Source organism: Hyaena hyaena, unplaced genomic scaffold (genome assembly GCF_003009895.1).
Source record: "Hyaena hyaena isolate Hyena2069 unplaced genomic scaffold, ASM300989v1 scaffold_1677, whole genome shotgun sequence".
Lineage (NCBI taxonomy): Eukaryota > Metazoa > Chordata > Mammalia > Carnivora > Hyaenidae > Hyaena > Hyaena hyaena.
Window position 1 is genome coordinate 117,990 of NW_024082310.1, and position 24,007 is coordinate 141,996.

Sequence of the window (24,007 nt, forward strand, 5' to 3'; positions counted from 1 at the left end):
GAACCATTCCAAGTTGTAGTGGACACACATTCCATTTCAACAGATTTTTCCCCCCATTCCTAGAGCAGGAATTTTCAAGGCAGGGTCTTTGGACCAGCAGTATTGGAATCACCTGCAAGTTGGAAATGCACATTCTTTGCCACTACTCCAACCTTTCCAATCAGATATTCTGTTGGTTGGGTCAGCAGTCTGTGTTTAAGAAACCTTCCAGGTGATCTTAATGTAGGCTAAAGTTTGAGAACTGTTCTAAATAAAACAATTTCTGCCATCAGTATATCATTCTCCTAGTCAGTTACCCAAGTTTGAAATCTTGAAGCTATTGAATTATGGAATCATTTTAGATTTGGAATAAACTCCAGAGAATCTTCTCATTATAGTAGATAAGGAAACTAAGGCACAGAAGGTTAAATAATTTGAACAAAGCCATGTATCTACTGCTCTTGGTTAATCATTTTCTCCTGATTTCCTATACATATTGATCACCAAATGTGATTGATTCTAAAATTGTAATGTTAGGCATCTCCCCATTCTTCTGTTTTCTCATTCTTATTATCATACTCCCTGGCTTTTGCCCTTTAGTCTAATTCACTGTATTTACTATTTCTAGATTAATCTTCACAAAAGGCACCATTTTTGACAAGTCACTTTCATACTCAGAAGCTCTAGTCTCTCCCTAAGGTCCATCAATTGTATTTTAAACTTACCTCTTATATTTTTCTAATTTGTAAAAGCCAGTCTGATTTACTCATTGACTCCCATGTGTATGCCTTGTGTCATCCAATTCATTCCCTTTGTTAGTGTTATTTTTTACATTCTGTATCAACTTGTATTTTTTAATATTTATTTATTTGGGGGAGAGTGCAAGCAGGGGAGGGACAGAGACAGGGGGATAGAGGATCCACAGTGGGCTCTATGCTGACAGGTTGAGAGCTGCAAGCCCAATATGGGGCTCAAACTCACAAACCACATGATCAGGACCTGAGCTGAAGTCGGACGCTCAAGTGACTGAGACACCAAGGTGCCCCCTTCTAATTTTTTATTTTTCTCATCCTGGAATATTTACTCTATCCCTTTTACCTATTTGTCAGAATTCTACCTGTTTCACGGGCACCCTCCTACACTGTTGGTGGGAATGTAAACTGGTACAGCCCCTCTGGAAAACAGTGTGGAGGTTCCTCAAGAAACTAACACTAGAACTCCCCTATGACCCAGCAATAGCACTGCTAGGAATTTACCCAAGGGATACAGAAATGCTGAGGCATAGGAGCACATGGACCCCAATGTTCATAGCAGCACTCTCCACAATAGCTAAAACATGGAAAGAGCCTAAGTGTCCATCAACAGATGAATGGATCAAGAAGATGTGGTTTATCTATACCATGGAATACTACATGGCAATGAGAAACAATGAAATCTGGCCATGTGTAGCAACATGGATGGACCTTGAGGGTGTTATGCTGAGCGAAATAAGTCAGGCAGAGAAGGACAAATATCATATGTTTGCACGTATAGGAGGATTAGGAGGAACTTGACGGAGGAACAAGGGGGAGAAGAAGGGCGGAAATGGTGGGGGAAAGGGAGAGAGGCAAACCATGAGAGACTCTTGAATGCTGACAAAAACTGAGGACTGATGGATGTGGGGGGGAGGGGGGATGGGCATGGAGGAGGACACTTGTGGGGATGAGCACTGAGTGTTATGTGGAAACTAATTTGACAATAAACTATTTGTAAAAAAAAAAAAAAAAAAAAAAGAATTCTACCTGTTTCAAAATAAAACTGAAAGTCCATACCTAAAAGCCTTTTCTCATCACATCCAGTCTCTCCCTTCTCTGAACTCATATTCTCTTTTTATGTGCAATTCATTGTGTACTTAATTATATATACTGCTTGCATTGCTAGTTGATTTTTCAAGTATATGGGTGTATATATGTGTGTGTATATACACAAAGTCAATCATGATATATGCACACACACATATATATAATCTCATTTTCCGAGCTAAGTTGTAAATTTTTGTAGGCAAGGAGAGTACCTTATGTTTTCTTGTGTTCCCTAAAGTGCCTTATTGTAATCAATGCTGAATAAGCTGTAATCTGTAACATTGCAAAAATAACTTGACACCTTTATGTTTTGCAGCAGTGAAACATTTATAATTGTGTACCAGTTTATAACTATGTTTTGTACAATTTCTATATGTATATTTTCGGTCAGTTTAATTCAAGTGACCTTTTCACTCATTTGTTTTATGATTATATTTTTTCTACCTCCTTTCTATTTGTTTTCTGTCTCCTTTTTGTGCAAATTTCTGGAAGACAAGAAAACTCTTTATGAAAAATAGTGTTTCTAATGATGTCAATACATCTCTTGCTAATTTTTAGTGAATCCTTACATGGTAGTTTAAGCATAGTATTTCTGAAAAAAAAAAAAACCTCTAGAAACCTTTAATAACAATGTTAAAACTCAAATTTCTAGCTTTCAGAGTTATGAAAAATACATAGCCCTGTTTTTAGGGTACTGATATTTTTATTCTCAAGAGTTTAGTTTTGTGTTTAATGATGTTTCTGGTAAAATGGAATACTTGATTGTAATAAATAAGGCAATAAATGTGTGCCAGATGTTGTTTACTTATTTGCTATAAATAGGTTTTTATGTTTCTAGATGGTAAACTGTATATCACAACAGTTTTCTGAAACATTCACACTGTTGGGCTAAATAAGGAATTTCAATGCTGATTCTTTGAAGGTGCTATAGGATAGATCTCTAAGACATTTTGGTATTTTGCTACCTATAATTATTAAAGTTTATGGCCTAATTGCTTATTCCATTGTATTTTAATTTTTCTCTGTTAAAGGAACAAGAGGTAAATAATCTACTCACTGCATTATAAATTTTATTTTTTTCTTTGTTAATCTCCATTCACAAAGTCAATGAAGTGCTGAAATGTTTCTTGTATCTTATAGTGTTGCAGTTTTCTATCACAATTAGAAAATACACTACACAACAAAAATATATCTGCTAGGAACGGGTACAGAGAATTATTGTATTTAAACATCGATGGATGAAATTTATCTTTTTGTTCAATAGATAACTCTTTTTTTATATTTTATTAATTCCTCATTCTCTCTTTCAAATTCTTCCTGTCTCACTTATCTCTGAGCCATTCTTTTCAGACTTAGCAGAATATACATTGGTTATGTGTCTTTAAATTTTTTTTTTACTGTTTATTTATTTTTGAGAGAAAGAGAGACAGAACATGAGTGGGGGAGGAGCAGAGACAGAGAGAGACAGAATCTGAAGCAGGCTCCAGGCTCTGAGCTGTCAGAACAGAGCCCTATGTGCAGGGCTCAAACCCATGAACCATGAGATCATGACTCTAACCAACTGAGCCACCCAGGCGCTCCAGTTATGTGTCTTTAAAAACCCATTTTGAGGGATGCCTGGGTGGGTGGCTCAGTCGGTTAAGCATCCGACTTCGGCTCAGATCATGATCTCACGGTTCATGGGTTCGAGCCCCACGTCGGGCTCTGGGCTGACAGCTAGCTCAGAGCCTGAAGCCTGTTTCAGATTCTGTGTCTCCCTCTCTCTCTGACCTTCCCCTACTCATGCTCTGTCTCTCTCTCTCTCTCAGAAATGATAATAAAAAACATTAAAAAATAAAACCTATTTTGAAATTGGCTATTAACATTGTACTCAGGTATTAAATTTTTATGTGTTGGTTATTTTGTGGGTGAACTTCTTTCTACATCTTAGCTTTCCCTATCTGCCATCATGTTATCATGTAGGTTTTATTTGCTGGGCAGCCCATGTATGTTTATTCAGGGAATATAATTCAATCTTATTATTATCCACAATCAGAAACTTACTTAAAAAAGTAAATTGGCTATCAGAAATCTGTAATACATTTTAAAGAACTTAGTAGTTATTGAGATTGTCCATTGTTTTTAATTATCGGTCTTTTCACTCCAACTCTAGCACTAATAATCAATAGTAAGTGGTTAACTTTTTAGATCAAGACACATAGTAAATTATAATGGGAAATTCAAGACATGCCAAGAATAAAATGAACAACTGAAGTCAAGGAGAAGGCACCATCAGTAGTGCTGAATACTTTAATAATGGCTTTAGGGCCATTCTGCCTATTTCCCCTGTTTCTACAAGGGTCAAGAATAAGCATTTAAAAAATATTAAGAAGAATATCTTAGATATTAAAGATAATAAATTAACCCTCCCTTGTCCATCATAACCACAAAACTGTTTCTTATAAGTAATCCAGTTTGTTTTAATATCTAGTAGAGACTAACTTTCTCTGCAGTCTTTTACTTATGTCTCTAAACATCTAAAACATTTTGCTCTTTAGCTGCTTCTTCTCTAAGAACAAATATTTACATATTTGTAAGCTTTATAAAGCTTATAACAAGTTTGACTTTAACTCATTTAACCTTTCTGAACTCCATTTTTCTGATGTAAGTTGAAAGGATTGCCTGTTTTTGTACATATACTTGCCTACTTACACGAACATACCCACATGCATGCATGCACACTCACACACAAGCAAAGAGCTAACACGATGTTCCAGGTACTGTCCTAAAGACTTTATATATAACTCATATACTCCTTTTTACAATCATTGAAACCTATTCACAGGGGTGCAAACTACCTACCTTAAGGCCAGAACTACTAAGTGCTAGAACCAGGAAGTAAACCCAGTTAGTGGAACTCCAGAGCCTCACACCTACTTTTATTTTTGAGTTTTTATTTAAATTCGAGCTAATTAATGGTGTAATATTAGTTTTTGGTGTACAATACAGTGATTCAATACTTCCATTAAATACCCGGTGATCATCACAAGTGCACTCCTTAATCCCCATCTATACTTAGTGTATCCCCCCACCATCTCCCCTCTGGTAACCATGAGTTTGTTCTCTGCAGTTAATATCCTATTTCTTGGTTTGGCCCTCTCTCTCTCTTTTTTTTCCCTTTGCTCATTTGTTTCTTAAATTCTACATATGAGAGAAATCATATGGTATTTGTCTTTCTCTAACTGACTTATTTTGTTTAGCATAATGTGCTCTCGTGATCATGGTATGGACCCTGTCAGGTAAGTATAGCATAATGTACTCTCTAGCACCGTCCATGTCATTGAAAATGGCAAGATTCATTGTTTTTTATGGCTGAGTAATATTCCATTGTGTATATATACCACTTCTTTTCCCATTCATTATTCAGTGGAAACTTGTGTTGTTTCCATAATTTGGCTATTGTAGATAATACTGTAATAAAATCAGGGTGAATGTATCCCTATGAATACATATTTTTGTATTCTTTGGGTAAATACATAGTAGTAACTGCTAGATTGTAGGGCAGCTGTATTTTTAACTTTGAGGAACCTCCATACTGTTTTCCATAGTGGCTACACCAGTTTGCATTCCCACCAACAGTGCAAAAGAGTTTCCCTTTCTCCAAATCTTCACCAACACCCTTTCTTTCCTGTGTTTTTGAACAGGAAAAACTGTTCAAAATGTAGAAATGCTGTTCTAACAGGTGAGAGAGGCCATATCTCATTGTAGTTTTGATTTCTACTTTCCTGATAATCAGGGATATTGAACATCTTTTCGTGTGTTTGTTAGCTATCTGTATGCCTTCTTTGGAAAAATGTCTATTCATGTCTTCTGCCCATTGTTTAAATGGATTATTTTTGGGCTGTTGAGTTTTAAAAAGCTCTTTATATATTTAGGATACTAACCCTTTATCAGGTATGAGTGTTTCAAAATATCATAATTCTCTAGGTTGCCTTTTAGTTTTCTTGATTGTTTCCTTTGCTGTGCAGAAGCTCTTTATTTTGATGAGGTCCCAGTAGTTAATTTTTGCTTTTGATTCCATTGCCTTTGGAGATGTGTCGAGTAAGAAGTTGCTGCAGTTGAGGTCAAGGAGGTTGTTTCCTGATTTCTCAGTACATTTCTGGGTTGAGTCTTCAGTTCCATTGATCTATATGTTTGTTTTTGTGCCAGTACCATACTGTCTTAATCACTACAACTTTGTATTATAACTTGAAGTCCATAATTGTGATGCCTCTATCTTTGTTTGTATTTTTCAAGATTGCTTTTGCTATTCAGAGTCTTTTGTGGTTCCATATAAAATTTAGGATTGTTTGTTCTACTCTTCTGTGGGAAGGTCCAGCTGTGTTAGGCAAGCTTAATTGTGAAGAGCATGCCCACCAAAGGGAAGGGGTGTGAGGCTTGGTGTAAGCAAGTTAAGCAGCCAGTATTGCTGCTATGCTGTTTCCAGCAGGTGGTTCTGTGTTTATGCTGAGGGGCAAGGGAGGAAAAAGGTTCCAGTCAGCTCCTTTGTTCTTGGAGAGGTGTCTCCGAGACACCTCTGGAGATGCTAACTCTCAGGGACTTGCTCTGGGAAGAGGGAATAATCCCTCCCATTCCACCCCCGTATTCCCCTGGGATTCTTCAGATTGCTATTTCCACACTCTGCCCTTGGGTCATTTGCCTATCTTCTGTCCAGGTACAGGGCAGTGCCCTCAGGGCTGTATCCCAGCCAAACTCACTGTCCTTTAAATGCCAGGCTTAAAGCCCTGCTGACTGCAATTCAGCCCCTCTTATTTTCCAAGCCAATAACTTTAGGAAAATGTTCTCTTTGTGCATTCCACTGTGTGCTCCTCCCTCTTTCTTGCCCTTCTCCATGACCATGCGCCTTACCCTCTGCACCACATATTTCTCCCCTAAACCATGTTTCTACACTTCCTACCTTCTTCAGTATGGCCTCTTCTCTCCCTTTAGTTGTGGAATTTGTTCTGTCAGTCTTTGGGTCTATTTTTGGGGTATTTAGGATGATTTCATAGTTATCTAGTTGTGTTCTTAGGACTAGACAAACCTGAGGTCCTCCTACTCTGCCACCATCTTCTCTCTCCTCATCTCACAACCACTTCTATCACCATGTTATACTGTCTCTTCAAATTTGTTAACTCCTTATTTTTAACACTCCATTTGCTATGTATTTTTACTTCCCTTTCCCTCCCCTCTACCTTTCTCTTTCCACTGTTCTTTCTCCACCACTCCCTTCTCCTCCACAGACCAAGATTTTTCTTTTGTCTTGTGTTAGTAATGTCATCCCCTTTCTTCTCCTTTGAGAGGGTTTCACAGTCCATACAGAACTGGTTCAAAATTCCCATTTTCTAAGGAGTATTCCCTGATAAACATCACCTAAACACTGCTTTCTGAATATTTATATACTAGTTTAGTACTTTATTTCTTAATTCATTTTTTGGTTGCTTATAAATTAGATTTACATCATTGCCATGTGCATTTTCTTTTTGCAATTCATGTACTTTGCTTTCAGAAATGTGAAAAATATAATTAAATTATAACTTAAGTTCATAGGGGAATTCACTAAAGAAACACAGTAGGGGAACTATCTCTAATATAATCAACCAGTGTTTCATCTATTTTATAGGTATTTTGTTTGCTTAAAGAGAAGTCAAACTGTATATTCATTAGTACCATGTTTTGTGCAGATAAATAAACAGTATTTGGATTTAATCTATGAAATTTTTTCTATAACATGTTGTGCGTTTAGTTGGATTTCTTGTATAATATCTTTTTTTGGGAAGGGAGAGAGAGAAAGAGGGAAAGAGAAAAAGAGAGAGAGAGAAAACAAGAGTGGCGAGGGGGCAGAGGGAGAGAGAGAGAGAGAGAGAGAGAGAGAGAGAGAGAATCTTCAGCAGGCTTCATGCCCAGCACAGATCCTGATATGGGGTTCAATCTCACAACTGTGAAAACATGACCTGAGCTGAAATCAAGAGTCGGACACTTAACCCCCTGAGCCACCCAATCACCCATTGTATAATATCCTTTTTGAATGAAAGGAAAGATCTATTTCTCACAAAACATAGGGTCTAGAAAATGAGATAAGCACATAGACTAGTGATTCACACTCTTGTCTGCACATTAGAATCAGCTGGGAACCTTTAGAAATTTGTTTGTGACCAGGCCAATTCCATCAGAATCATTTCTAAGGGACCTAAGCTTAAGTATATTTTAAAGCTCCTCAGGTGCTTGTTGCAGCAGGTGCTCAGAGAAAGCTACTAATAAGGATAACTTGGGTGAAAAGAACACATGATCATAATGAAGAGTATCGGTACTTGTGTTCCCATGAACTTGGGTTAAATCCCTGATCTCTCATTAACTGTTATTTTAGTGCAAGTTTTTCTTTCTGAGTCTTCCTTGATACCTTGTAAAATGGAAGTAATAATATCTATCTCATAGAGTTTCTCTTGGATAAATGATACAATATATGAAAAACATCTCTACTTGTTCTTGGAATGATGCCTGGGAATAATAGTTGCTCAATACTAGGTTTCCCTTAATTAATACATGTTTATCTCATGATAAAAATGAGGTTGGTGCTGTCACAATACTGCCATCAATATCAATTTTTATGTTACAAAATATGTGTTACAAAAATGTGTTACAAAATAAGCTGGGAGTAATCTAAAGACATGATTCCCCCATGGTCATTGTTGAATCATAGTAATCATTGAATTACCATATTGTAATCATTTGGTTAATGAATGATTTTATTTTAAATATTTGCCAATATAGGGGTGCCTGGGTGGCTCAGTCGGTTGAGTGTCCAACTTCGGCTCAGGTCATGATCTCACTGCTCATGACAGCTCAGAGCCTGGAGCCTGCTTCAGATGTTGTGTCTCCCCCTCTCTCTGACCCTCCCATGCTCATGCTCTGTCTCTCTCTGTTTCTCAATAATAAATAAATGTTAACAAAAAAATTTTTATAAAGACAATATATTTTTATAAAGACAATATATATTTGCCAACATATAATCTTTTATACCCAATCTAAATTCACTGCTGTTTTAAAAAGTAGAAATACTTTTTAAAGTATTAAATACAAGGCAGTTTTTTGACATTTTATAAAAGTAGGTCTTGATGTTTATGTGTTTTCAGTATTTGCTGGGGCTATATATTATTATTTCAGTATTTTCATTTTAAGCTAGAGAATCTATAGAGCCCTGGAAAACAAACAGAAAACCTAGAAAAATCCACACGTAACATTTATTTTGTGAGAACTTAATTTTTCCCCAAAGATATTGAGATACCTGCAAACATTTATTTTTAAAAAACTAGGCTTTTTGTAAAAAGAGCCCATTGGGCTTGTTAACTACCGTGTATTTATTCTGTTTATTAGAGTGGAATCTACTGTGTTCTTGGATTATACAACTGACTCATAAGCTCTTTATGAGCAAGGACAAGCATGTGAACTACAAAAGCAGAGAAAGCAACAGAATGACACACGTGTCAGATATATTGGCCTATATTTGTTCTCTGATCAAATTAGCTAGAACCGCAACTTTTCTATTTAGTATGATATATTTTCTAACAAGTGGGTCTGAGTTCTGGATTCCCTTCCTTCTCTAATGTTGACATGACAGTGACCACGTCAAAAATGCCACAGATCACATAAGTGAGTGGGAAAAATATATATTTTAGTCATGACCAAATGTATTGTAAGCTGAAGTTTGAAACCTGAATACTGGCTATATTTAATCTTTATGCAGTAAATCTCATATAGTTAGAATACTGGGCAGTGAGATGTTTTCTTTAATGAAATATTATGGTTAACTTTAACTTGCCACAGATACCACTTATGGCTTATCATTTCAAGGGGTAATTAGTTATGGAAAAATATATTTAGCACTATAACTGTTCTAAACTTAATCTTCTATAATTCAGAAGACATTTGAAGATTTCACAGAATCTCAGAATTATCATTAAAATGCTAATTACTAAAAAAATGTTAACTACTATATATGATAACATGGATGTACAAGGTATAAAATATTTAGCTGATGGAGTGCCTGGGTGGCTCAGTCAATTAAGCATCCAACTTCAGCTCAGGTCATGATCTCACGGTTCATGAGTTCAAGCCCTGCATTGGGCTCTGCACTGATAGCTAGGAACCTGCTTTGAATCCTCTGTCTTCCTCTCTCTCTGCCCCTCACTTATTCTCTCTCTCTCTCTGTCTCTCCATATATATATATATATCCCTCTTCTTCCCTCTCCCTCCCTCTTCCTCTCTCTCTCTCTCTCACTCAAAAATAAAAAAAATAGCTGAAGCTATACTAACCATAACTAACCATATGACAGATGGTTACTTTTCTTAATAAGTTCCTCATATTAAATTGCCTTTTCTTCTTTAGCCTTCTTTGAAAAAGAAGATACAAAACATAATAATTTTAGTTGCTTTTAAATACTCTCATTGAACCAGGGTTACGTAGAATTTATTGCCTTTTCTCTTCTTAAATATATGTTCTATTATTCATCTTATTTTACTTATATTGCACTTTCTTTCTGGGAGAGTGGATCCCTTTTACCCTTGAAATAGGAAAAATTTGGACCAGCACCCCATGGCCAGGCTTCAGCAGAAGCAAAAATGAGAAAAGTGTAATTGATTTAGTATAAGGGCAATAAAAAGGAAGAAAGAAAAAAGATCTGGTCAGCCTATTTTAGGAAGTCAACCTAATCTAGATTTGAAGCAGGAAGAATGTGACATAGAGGTCCCACATTCAGGGCTTCTGTATTGTGTTACCTTTAGAGGATAACATTCATTTACATCCTAGTTTGTGTGAATGGTATCCCTTATAGTTAAGCAATATATAGCCTATGTAGACATTTGCAAAACTGATTATTTTCTGGTTTATTGGCCCTCCACCACTAAAACTTGGCACAATCTGGGTCCTGTACTCAATATTCTGAATAGGGAAGTGACCAGAATCAGATTTAACATGGAAAGAAGTTGTAGTCTTCTCCTTCTACAGTTGCTAAACTTAGAAAGACATATATGCAAGTGTGACTTAAATAGGCTAATCCAGTGCCAGTTAAATAGGCTAATTTACAAGGAACTATGAAACTATAAATCAGGAAAGTAAACATATAACAGCCATGAATATAAAGGTGAATACTTAGATGTATATTTATTTGTATGCAGAGATGAATAGAGATTAAAATTGTCAGCTTTTTTGGGGGGGAGGCTTGAAAAGTTTTTATTTTTTAAATTTCTTTATTTTCTTTATTTTTAATAGTTTATTGTCAAGTTGGATTCCATATAACACCCAGTGCTCATCCCCAAAAGTGCCCTTCTCCATACCCATCACCCCCCTTCCCCCCTCCCCATCTACCCTCAGTTTGTTCTCAGCATTCAAGAGTCTTTCATTGTTTCCCTGCCTCCCTCTCCCCAACTATTTTTCCCCTTCTTCTCCTCCACGGTCTTCTGTCAAATTCCTCCTAATCCTCCTATACGTGCAAATATATGGTATCTGTCCTTCTCTGCCTGACTTATTTCGCTCAGCATAACACCCTCATGTTCCATCCATGTTGCTACACATGGCCAGATTTCATTCTTTCTCATTGCCATGTAGTATTCCATGGTATAGATAAACCACATCTTCTTGATCCATTCGTCCGCTGATGGACACTTAGGCTCTTTCCATGTTTTGGCTATTGTGGAGAGTGATGCTATGAACATTGGGGTATATGTGCCCCTATGCATCAGCATTCCTGCATTCCTTGGGTAAATTCCTAGCAGTGCTATTGCTAGGTCATAGGGGAGTTCTAGTGTTAATTTTTTGAGGAACTCCACACTGTTTTCCAAAGGGACTGCAGCAGTTTACATTCCCACCAACAGTGTAGGAAGGTGCCCGTTTCTCCACATCCTCGCCAGCGTCTAGAGTCCTCTGATTTGCTCATTTTAGCCACTCTGACCGGCAGCGTGAGGTGGTATCTCAGTGTGGTTTTGATTTGTAAGTCCCTGATGAGGAGGGACGCTGAGCATCATTTCACATGTCTGTTGGCCATCTGGATGTCCTCTTTGGAGAAGTGTCTCTTCATGTCTTCTGCCCATTTCTTCACTGGATTGTTTGTTTTTCAGGTGTGGAGTTTGGTGAGTTCCTTATAGATTTTGGATACTAGCCCTTTATCTGATATGACATTTGTAACTATCTTTTCCCATTCCATTGGTTGCCTATTAGTTTTATGCATTATTTCCTTTGTGCAGAAGCTTTTAATCTTGATGAAGTCCCAAGAGTTCATTTTTGCTCTTGATTCCCTTGCCTTTGGGGATGTGTCAAGTAAAAAATTGCTGCGTTTGAGGTCAAGGAGGCTGTTTCCTGCTTTCTCCTCTAGGACTTGGATTGTTTCCTGTCTCACGTTCAGGTCCTTTATCCATTTTGAGTTTATTTTTGTGTATGGTGTGAGAAAATGATCTAGTTTCATTCTTCTGCATGTTGCTGTCCAGTTCTCCCAGCACCATCTGTTAAAGAGGCTGTATTTTTTCCATTGAATACTCTTTCCTGCTTTGTCAAAGATTAGTAGGCTGTACATTTGTGGGTACAGTTCTGAGTTCTCTATTCTATTCCATTGGTCTTTGTGTCTGTTTTTGTGCCAATACCATACTGTCTTGATGATGACAGCTTTGTAGTAGAGGTTAAAGTCTGGGATGGTAATGCCTCCCGTTTTGGTTTTCTTCTTCAATATTAGTTTGGATACTCGGGGTCTTTTGTGGTTCCATACAAATTTTAGGATAGTTTGTTCTAGTTTTGATAAGAATGCTGGTGCAATTTGGATTGAGATTGCATTGAATGTGTAGATTGCTTTGGGGAGTAATGATATTTTAGCATGGAATGTTTTTCCATTTCTTTGTGTCTTCTTCAATTTCCTTCATAAGATGTCTATAGTTTTCATCATACAGATCTCTTATATCTTTGTTTAGGTTTATTCCTTGGTATTTTATGGTTTTATGTGCAATTGTGAATGGGATCAGTTTCTTAATTTCTCTTTCTGTTGCTTCATTATTGGTGTATAAAAATGCAACTGATTTTTGTACGTTGATTTTGTATCCTGCAACTTTGCTAAATTCATGGATCGTTTCTAGTAGGCTTCTGGTGGAGTCTGTCGGGTTTTCTATGTAGAGTATCATGTCATCTGAGAAAAGTGAAAATTTGACGTCTTCTTTGCCAATTCTGATGCTTTTAATTTCCTTTTGTTGTCTGATGGCTGATGCTAGGACTTCCAGCCCTATGTTAAACAACAGTAGTGAGAGTGGACATCCCTGTTGTGTTTCAAACCTCTATCTAGGCTTCTCAAAAAACAAAGAGAGAGCACTCAAATAGACAAAATCATGAATGAAAAAGGACTTATTTCAACCAACCCTTCAGAAATACAAGCAATTATCAGGGAATACTATGAAAAATTTTATGCCAACAAACTAGACAACTTAGAAGAAATGGACAAATCCTAAGCACACACTCACTACCAAAATTCACATGGGAAGAGATAGAAAATCTGAACAGACCCATAACTAGTGAGGAAATAGAATCAGTTATCAAAAATCTCCCAACAAATAAGAGCCCTGGGCCAAATGGCTTCCCCAGGGAATTCTACAAGACATTTAAAACAGAATTAATACCCATTCTTCTCAAGCTATTCCAAAAAATAGAAATTGAAGGAAAACTTCTGGACTCCTTTTATGAAGCCAGCATCACTTGGATTCCCAAGCCAGACAGAGACTCAGCAAAAAAAGAGAACTACAGGCCAATATCCTTGATGAATAAGGATGCAACAATCCTCAACAAGATACTTGCAAATCGAATTCAACAGCACATAAAAAGAATTATCCAATATGATCAAGTGGGTTTCATTCCTGGGTTATAGGGCTGGTTCAATATTTGCAAATCAATCACTGTGATACATCACATTAATAAAAGAAGAGATAAAAAACATGATCCTGTCGATAGATGCAGAAAAAACATTTGAAAAAATACAGCATTCCTTCATAATAAAGACCCTCGAGAAAGTCGGGATAGAAGGAACTTAAGCAACATAAATGCCATCTATGAGAAGCCCTCAGCCAGCATCATCCTCAGTGGGGAAATACTGAGAGCTTTCCCTCTGACATCAGGAACACGACAGGGGTGTTTTATTGTATTCTTAAAGTCCCTTTATTGCTGTAGTGTCAGTTTTTTCTAGTCCTCTTTCATTTCTGATTTTATTTATTGAGTTTTTTAATCTTTTTTTTTTTCTTTTTGGGGCTGGATAAAGGTTGGTCAGTATTGTTAATCATTTCAAAGAGCCTATTCTTGGTTTTACTGAAGTTTTTCCTATTGTTTTTTAGTCTCTGTCATTTATTTTCACTCTGATCTTTATCATTTCCTTCCTTCTACTTATGTTGGACTTTATTTGTTCTTCTTTTCCTAGTTCCATTACGTGTCAAATTAGATTGTTTATTTGAGTTTTTTCTTCTTTCTTGAATTAAGTCTATATTGGTAATTATATTTTCCTGTTAGAATTTATTTCACTCTGTCTGAAGATTTTGGACCAATGTTTTCTTCATTTTAATTTCTCTTCATGTATTTTTAGATTTTTTAATTGCTTTATTGCCCAGTTGGGTGGGTTTTTTCCCAGTCTTTCCCTTATGAAAAATTCGTAGTTTCATACTGTTATGGTCAGAAAAGATGCATTGTATGAATTTAAATCCTTTATTATTACATTACCATCAATTTTTCTCTTTATATCCATTAATATTTGCTTTATGTATTTAGGTGCCCCTATGTTAGGTGGGTAGATATTTACAATTGTTATATCCTCTTTTTGGATTGATTGATCCCTTCATCACTAATCAATACCTTTCTTATCACATCTTTGTTTTAAAGTCTGTTTCATCTGATGTAAATATTGGTAACTTGGTTCCTTTTTTGCTTCCTTTTTCATGGTAAATATTTTTCCATCCCTTCACTTTTAGTCTGTATATGTCTGTTGGTACGAAGTGAATCTCCTATACGCAGTATATAGATGGGTCTTTTTTTTTTTTTTTTGCAACTTATTCCTCCACTTTGATTGCAGAATTTAGACCATTTATATATTTAAAAAAAATTTTAAATGTTTTATTTATTTCTGAGAGAGAGAGAGAGAGAGAGAGACGGCATGAGCAGGGGAGGGTCAGAGAGAGAGGGGGACACAGAATCCAAAGCAGGATCCAGGCTTTGAGCTAGCTGTCAGCAGAAAGCCCGATGTAGGGCTCGAACCCACGAACCATGAGATCATGACCTGAGCCGAAGTCAGACACTCAACCGACTGAGCCACCCAGGCCCCACACAGACCTTTTACATTTTAAGAAATTACTGATAGGTCTATATTTAATGCCATTTTGTTAATTGTTTCCTGGTTGTTTTTGTAGTTCTCTATTTCTTCTCTTTCCTTCTTTGTGATTGATGAGTTTCTGTAGCGTTATGTTTGGCTTTGTTTGGCTTTGGTTTTTGTATACATATTAGTGGTTTGGGGTTTGTGGTTACTACGAGATTCATAGATAACATTCTTAGTACATCAGACTATATTAAGTTGATATTTATTTAAATTCAAACATATTCTTTTTAAAATTTCGTTTTAAACCCCTCTTCCACACTTTATGTATATACTGTCATATTTTATATCTTTTTATTCATAACTTTCCTGTGTCTGATTATGGTCATTTCTTTTCCAATTAAGGAAGTCCTTTAGGGGGGCCTGGGTCGCTCAATCGGTTAAGCATCCAACTTCGGCTCAGGTCATGATCTCATGGTTTGTGAGTTCAAGCCCTGCATTGGGCTCTGTACTGACAGCTCAGAGCCTGGAACCTGTTTCTGATTCTGTGTCTGTCTTTCTCTTTGCCTCTCCCATGCTCATGCTCTGTCTCTCTCTGTCTGTCAATAATAAATAAACGTTAAAATTTTGAAAATAGAAGTGGTAACTTTGATGGATAGAGTATTCTTGGTTGTTGTGGGTTTTTTTTTCCTCCTTTCAGCATTTTGAATATATTGTGCCACTTCCTTCTGGCCTGCACAATTTCAGCTTAAAAATCAGCTGATAACTTTAGACGGTTTCCTTTGTATGTAACTTTTTACTTCTCTCTTTCTGCTTTTAAAACTCTTCATCTTTAAACTTTGTCATTTTAATTATTGTGTGTCATAGTGTAGACCTTCTTGGGTTCATCTTGTTTGGAACTCTCTGTGCTTCTTCAATGTCTATTCCCTTCCATAGGTTAGGAAAGTTTTCAGCTATTATTTCTTCAGATAAGTTTTCCACCCCTTTCACTGTCTTCTTCTTTTGAGATCTTTATAATGCAAATGTTTGTTTGCATGATGTTGTGCAAGATATCCCTTCACCTACCTTCATTTTTAAAAATTTCTTTACTTATTTTGCTGTTCAAAATGGGTGCTTTATATTAACTCCTCTTTCAAATCACTGATATGATTTTCTGTGTCTACTAAATTACTGTTGATTCCCTCTAGTGTATTTTTTTTATTTTAGTTCTTGTATTCAACTCTGTGTCTTTTTTATGTTTTCTATCTTTTTATTGAAGGTCTCACTAAATCCTTCCACTCTTCTCTGCAGCCTAGTGAGCATGTTTATAATAATTACTTTGTTCATTCATTCAAGTATAATTAAAATGCAGTGTTATATTAGTATCAGTTGTACAATATAATGATTCTACAATTCATTAGTCAGTGCTCATCAAGATAAGTGTGTTCTTTTTTTGTCTCCCTTTATTTTATTTGATAATACTTGACACCCAAATTTACGTTAATTACAGGTGTACAACCTGGTGATTTATGGGTTTATATATTATGCTGTGTTCACCACAAATATGGCTACCGTATATTCCATTACATTACAACTGCAATATTATTAACTATATTGTTTATGCTCTACTTTATATTCCCATGAGTTATTCAATAACTGGAGGCCTGTAGCTCCCATTCCCCTTCACCCATTTTGCTCATCCTCACAGTTCCCCCTCCTCTCTGGCAACCATCAGTTTTTTGTATTTTAAGTCTGATTCTGCTTTTTCTTTGTTTATTCATTTTCAGACTCCATTTATGAATGGAATCATATAGTATTTGTTTTAGTCTTTTTTCTAATTTTTTAAATGTTTATTTACTTATTTTGAGAGAAAGAGAGGGGGGGAGTGTATGTTTTTGTGTGTGAACAAGAGAGGGGCAGTGAGAGAGGGAAAGAGAGAATACCAACCAGACTCCAACTCAGCATGGAACCCAACATGGGGCTTGATCTCATGACCATGAGATCATGACCTGAGCTGAAATCAAGAGTCAGAAGTTTGAGGGGCGCCTGGGTGGCTTAGTCGGTTAAGCGTCCGACTTGCGCTTACGTCATGATCTTGCGGTTCATGGGTTCGAACCCTGCGTCGGGCTCTGTGCTGACTGCCAGCTCAGAGTCTGGAGCCTGTTTCAGAGTCTGTATCTCCCTCTCTCTCTGACCCTCCCCTTCTCACGCTGTCTCTCTCTCTCTCTCTCCTAGAAATAAATAAAAATATTAAAAAAAAAGAGTCAGATGTTTGACTGACTGAGCCCCTTGCCTTTCTCAGTCTTACTTATTTCACTTAGCATAATACCCTCTAAGTCTATCCATGTCATCTCAAATGGACTGATCTCATACATTTTTATGGCTAATATTTTAGTGTGTACATGTGTATTACATTTTCTTTATCCATTTGTCTATTTATGGATACATAGGTTGTTTCTATGACTTAGTTATTGTAAATAATGCTGTAATAAACATAGGGGTGCATATATCTTTGCAAGTTAGTGTCTTTGTGTTCTTTTGGTAAATGTCCAATAATGGAATTTTTGGATCATATAGTATTTCTCTTTTTAATTTTTGGAGGAACTTCCATACTGTTTTCAACAGTGGCTGTATCAATTTACATTCCCACCAACAGTTTACAAGGGTTCCTTCTCCCCCCCCCCCACACACACACCTTTGCCAACATTATTTATTTCTTCTTGATTTTAGCCATTCTAACAAGTGTGGTGATATCTCATTGTGGTTTTGAATTTCATTTCCCTGATGATATGTGATGTTGAGCAATTCTTTATGTGTCTGTTGGCCATCTATGCCTTCTTTGGACAAATGTCTATTCAGGTCCTCCCCCCATTTTTTTAAAATTTTATTTTTAAGTAATCTCTACATCCAACATGGGGCTCAAACCCACAACTCCAAGATCAAGAGTTGCACACTCTTCTTACTAAGCCAGCCAGGGGCTTCTGCCCATTTTTTAATCAGATTTTGTTGTTGTTGTTGTTGTTGTTGCTGTTGTTTTGCGTTTGTGTGTGTTGAGTTGTATACCTTTTTAAAATATATTATGGATATCAACCTCTTATTGGATTGATCATTTAAAATCATCTTCTATGCACTAGGCTTTTGAAATTTTGTTGATCATTTCATTTGCCATGCAAAAGATTTTTATTTTGATATTGTTCCAATATTTTATTTTTGCTTTTATTTCCTTTCCCTTAGGAGACATATATAGAATGTTGTTATGGCTAATGTTAGAGACATTGATTATGTTGTCTTCTAGGATTTCTGTTTCTTCAGGCCTCACATTTAGGTCTTTAATCCATTTTGTGTTTATTTTGTGTTTATTATCCACTTTTCCCAGTACAATTTATTTAAAAGATTGTTTTTTCTTCATTATATATTCTTGCCTCCTTTGTCATAGTTTGACTGACCATATAAATGAAATGTGGGTTTACTTATGGACTCTCTATTCTGTTCCTTTGATATATGGGTCTATTTTTGTGTCAGCACCATACTGTTTTGATTACCATAGCTTTGTAGTATATCTTGAAATCTGGGATTGTGATACCTCCAACTTTGTTCTTTCTCGGGATTGCCCTGGCTATCCAGGGCCTTCTATAGTTCCATACAAATTTTGGTATTATTTGTTCTAGTTTTGTGAAAAATGATGTTGGTATTTTGATAGGGATCACACTGAATCTCAAGATTCCTGTGGGTAATATGGACATTTTGACAATATTAATTCTTCCAATCCATGAGCATGGAATATATTTTCTTTTGTGTGATCTTCAGTTTTTTTCATGAATGTTTTATAGTTTTCAGAGTACATGTCTTTCAGTTCCTTAGTTAAGTTTATTCCTAGATATTTAATTCTTTTTGTTGCAGTTGTAAATGTTTCTAAATTTCTTTTTTTTCTGACTTCATTTTTTAGTGTATAGAAATACTACTTATTACTGAGTATAAATCCTGCTATTTTATTGAATTTGTTTCCAGTAGTTGTTGGTGGAATCTTTAGAATTCTGAATGTATAATATCATGGCTTCTGCAGATAGAGATATTTTAATTTATTTTTTACCAATATAGATGCCTCTTATTTCCTTTCTTGTCTGATTGCTGTGGCTAGGCTTCTGGTACTTTATTGAATAAAAATGCTAAGTGGACATCCTTGTCTTATTCCTGACCTTAGAGGGAAAGCTTTCAGTTTTTCACCATTGAGTATGATGTTAGCTCTGTTTTCCATATATGGACTTTATTATGTTGAGGTATGTTCCCTCTAACCCCATTTTGTTGAGTTTTCACATGTATGGATGTTGAATCTTACCTATTTCTGTATCTATTGAGATGATTTTATGATTTTTAATAATGTGGTGTATCACATTGTTCGATTTGCAAATTTTGAACCACCTTTGCATCCCAGGTGATCCCACCTAATCTTGCTGAATTGTCTTTTCGATGTTGTATGTGGTTTGTATTTTACTGATGTTGTATGTGGTTTGTATGTGTGTAGTATTTAACTGAGAAGTTTATGCATCTATGCTCATCAGGGACATTGGCCTGTAGTTTTCTTTTTCTGTGGTATCGTTGTATGGTTTTGGTATCAGGGTAATGCTGGCCTTGTAGAATATATTTGGAAGCTTTGTTCCTCTTCTATTTTATTTTAGAATAGTTTGAGGAAAATAATCATTAATTCTACTTTAAATTCTTTATCAGACGTATTGTGTATTTCCATTTCATTTAGTGTTTTTTATTTTTTTTTTCTGAAGTTCATCTCATTTTTTTTTGGGGAATGCTTTCCTGTTTCCTCCCCATTTTGCTTGACTTTCTGTTTTTTAAATTATTACATATTAGCTAAAACAGCTACTTATCTAAACTTAAAGGAATTGTCTTTGTTATGGTTGTCCCCTATGTAGACTTTGTGTGCTTGGTGACATTTTCTGGCTGGCTAGATCTGTGTCTGGTATGGGCTGAGATTCCCAGGGCTCTCCACATAATGGGCCTCCTGCAGGAGAGATAAAGCTGAAGTGGGTGCAAATCAGTGCAGTTCCTGGCCTCTGCATGCAGTGGATGTCCTGGCAGGACAGCTGAAGCTGATGTGGATGCAAGCCAGTGTGTCCTGAGGCTCTACACATAGAATGCACCTTGTCAAGATAGCTGGAGCCAAAGTGGAGGTTATATGGGACATCCTGGGGCTTTGTGTGCAGAGGGTGCCCTAGCAGGTAAGCTGGAATTGAGATCAGTGTGGGCCAGTAGTTCCTGGGGCTTTCAGCATATTGAACACTTTGACAGGACAGCTAAAGCTGTAGTGGGTGGAGGCCAAGGGTCTTGGTGTTCTACATATCGGGGGTACCCTGGCAGGACAGCTGAAGCTGATGTGGGTATAAGTCAGAGGATCCTGTGGTGCTCACAGTGGGGGTTCCCTGGGAGAGGGGGGGCAGCTGGAGCTGAAACAGTATGCGGCTGGGGGGCATCCTCTGGGATCTTTGTATAGAAGGCTTTCTTGCAGGTTAGGTAAAGCTAAAATGGATACAAGCTGGGTGAGGGTGAGGGGTCGTAGGATTCTATGTTCAGAAAGCACCTTGGCAGGAAGCCAAAGCTGAAATGGGTGTAAACTAGATTATTCTAGGACTCTCCATATAGAGTGTGCCCTAGAGTGCCAGTGTAGCTGAAGCGGGATATGGGCTGGGAGTTCCTGGGGTGTTCTGCACAAGGGGCACCCTGGAAGGACAGGGAAAGTGAGGATGGGCCATTGTGGTTCCTGAGCTCTCCATGCAATGTGCCCTGGCAGAATAGCTGAAACTGAAGTGGTTGCAAGCTGGAGTGTCATAAAGCTCTCCACACTGAGGGCACCCTGGTGGGACAGCTGAAACAAAGTGAGTGCAAACCAGGGTGGTCAGTGGAGGAGGTGTTATGCCTGGGCAACTGGATCCAGAGTTGGCATGGGTGGGGGTGTTCCTGGGTGCTTTACACAGGGAGCACCGTGGTGGGTTGGCTGGATCTGAAGCAGACGTCAGCTGGGAGATACTGGACCATTTTGCAGCAGTGGTGCCCTAATAAGCTATCTGAAACCAAAATGGTATGGGCCTGGAGTGTTCCAGGGCACCTTGTACTTGTGTCACCTTGGCACAAAGGCTGGAGCTGTAGTGAGCACTAACCAGGGGCGCCCTGGTGTGCACAACCTGTAGCTGCCATGGTAGAATAGCTGGTACTGGTGTGGGTTAAGAGCCTAGAGCTCACTGAGTTGGCATGCTGGTTAGGGTGCCTGAACACTAGTCTGTGATTTCAAGGTGAAGGACGAGTGTAGACTGTGTTTATAACCCCTTCCAAACTGAGAATTCCAGTAGGTCTCTTACCACTTGAAAGAGTTATAGACCTTTCTTTTTTATATAAGAGTTTATGGTTTATGCTGAGTGAAACAGGAAATCATTAGAGGGTTTTGAGTAGAAAAGGGACATAATCAGACCTCTATTGTTAATGTTTTATTCTGGGTTCTATATTGAAAAAAATTGCAAGAAAGTAAGGGTAGAAGGAGGGAGACCAGTTAGAAGGCTCTTGCAATAATTCAGGCAAGAAATAATGATTTGCTTAGACCAGATTGGGGACAGTGGGGTGTTAAGAGTTGGTTTGACATCTGGTTATATTTCGAAGGTGGAGCTCATAGCTCTTGTTGACACGTTAGATTTAGGTGTGCTAAAAGCAATGAGCCCATGATGTCACAGTTAGTGAGATGTGTGAAACCTTGCATGGGGATATGTTTGTGGTTTTGAATACTGTCATGAATTCAATATTGGAAACATTAATTTAAGAAGTGTGTTCAACGTCAGATTGAATAAGCCAAGTAAGCAGTTAGATATATAAATCTAGAATTCAAGGTAGAGTTTCAGCCTGGAGATTTACATTGAGGAGCCATAATCATATAGATAATATATAAAATGATGAAACTGATAAGATTGCTCAAGTAATAAATGTATCTTTAAAAAATTCCTAGAGATTAACTCAATCCAAATTTAAAGAAATGAAAAAGAACAAAAGAATGAAAAGGAGTGGCCAAAGAGACAATGGAAAACCAGATAAGTGTGGGATTGTGGAAAACAAGCAAAAAGTGTTGTTGTTTTTTTCTTAAATATAATTTATTGTCAAATTGGCTAACATACAGTGTATACAGTGTGTTCTTGGTTTAGGGGATAGAGTCCCATGATTCATCACTTACATACAACACCCAATGCTCATCCCGCCAAGTGCCCTCCTCAATGTTTTAAAAATACAGAGGGATCAGGGCACCTGGGTGGCTCAGTTGGTTGAGCCTCCAACTTCAGTACAAGTCATGATCTTGTGGTCTGTGAGTTCAAGCCCTGCATCAGGCTCTGTCCTGACAGATAAGAGCCTGGAGCCTGCTTCACATTCTGTGTCTCCATCTCTTTCTGCCCCTCCCCAGCTTGCACTGTCTCTCGCTCAAAAATAAATAAATAAATAAATAAATAAATTAATTAATTAATTAAAAAGACAAAGGGATCAAGTGTACCAAATGCTGCTAGGTAGGTTCAGTAAGATGTGGCCTTACAAAATGAGTATTGTATTTAACAACTTCAACATCATTGGAGAATGTTTTAGTGGAGTGGTGTGAGGAAATTACGTGGAGATAAGACACATATACAACTTACTTTATTTTTTTTTAATTTTTGTGTGTATGTTTTTTTTTTTAATTTATTTCTGAGAGTGAGAGAGATACAGTGTGAGCAGAGGATGGTCAGAGAGAGAGGGAGACACAGAATCCGAAACAGGCTGCAGACTCTGAGCTGGCTGTCAGCACAGAGCCTGACATGGGGCTCGAACTCATGAACCATGAGATCATGACCTGAGCTGTAGCCAGATGTTTAACCAACTGAGCCACCCAGGCGTCCCCATACAACTTACTTTAAAAAATGTATTTCTGTAAAGGGAAGAAGAGAAATGGGATGATAACTACAGAGAGAAGAGTCATGAGAAGTTTTATTTACCCTGCAAGAAATAACAGTAATATTTTGGGGGGGGTTAAAAATAGTAATAGGTTTACTTCATGGAAATTAGGCATATTAACACTAAGGAAGATGTTGTGTTGATGAGAATGATTATAGTCAAGTGGGAAAGAGTGATGTTCCATGAAGGAGGATTGGAGTATTGGAAAGGATGGGATATGATACTGAGGTGGTGGGGTTTGCCCAATGTGTGCCCAATCATTCATTCTTAACAGGAGAAAAGGTAGCATACATAGGCACAGATACAGATATAAATGAGTATAAAAATGAGTATAAATGAGTATAAAAGTCAGTTGTAGATGCTTATAAATTTATTTTTTGTTTCTGTTTTCTCATTGTGATGGCAAACAAGGTGTTCTGATAAGCATGACAACTGGGGAGAAGGTGTTAAAGATTTAAGAAAGAAGAAAGTTGTCTAGGAAAGTGGAAGAGAGAATTAACTAAGGAAGTTCAGTATTATTGGCTGGCAACATTATAATTTTACTCAAATTCGTGGTTAATTAATTTTAAGATGAGACTTGTCAGAACAGTTTTGTGTCTTTTTCAATATATGCTCACTTGCATAAGTTCAGGCAAGGAATAGGCAGAGAGCTGCCTTTAAAACAGTGTTGTTTACCAAGTAAGTATGAGGCAGTGAGGGAGAGGTAGGGTAACTGAGGGTATATATAAAGTACTGATTATGACTGACAATTATACTTAAGATGGGTAACCAGAGAAAAGAGGATATGAGCAACGGGAAGACAGTGAAAATGTGGTAGGATCAATTGTAGGTCCAGTGGGGGCGGGGCGGCATGCGTAGCACTGTTGGAGTCAGAGTACTAAAAAATATTAGTTGGACAAACAA

The 24,007-nt window shown here is 37.2% G+C and overlaps 1 protein-coding gene across 1 annotated transcript in view; it reads left to right on the forward strand.

Moving 5' to 3' along the window:
- The window catches only part of TENT5D (terminal nucleotidyltransferase 5D), a 67,928-nt gene that overhangs the window by 17,452 nt on the left and 26,469 nt on the right, over window positions 1-24,007 (forward strand). The window lies entirely within an intron of this gene.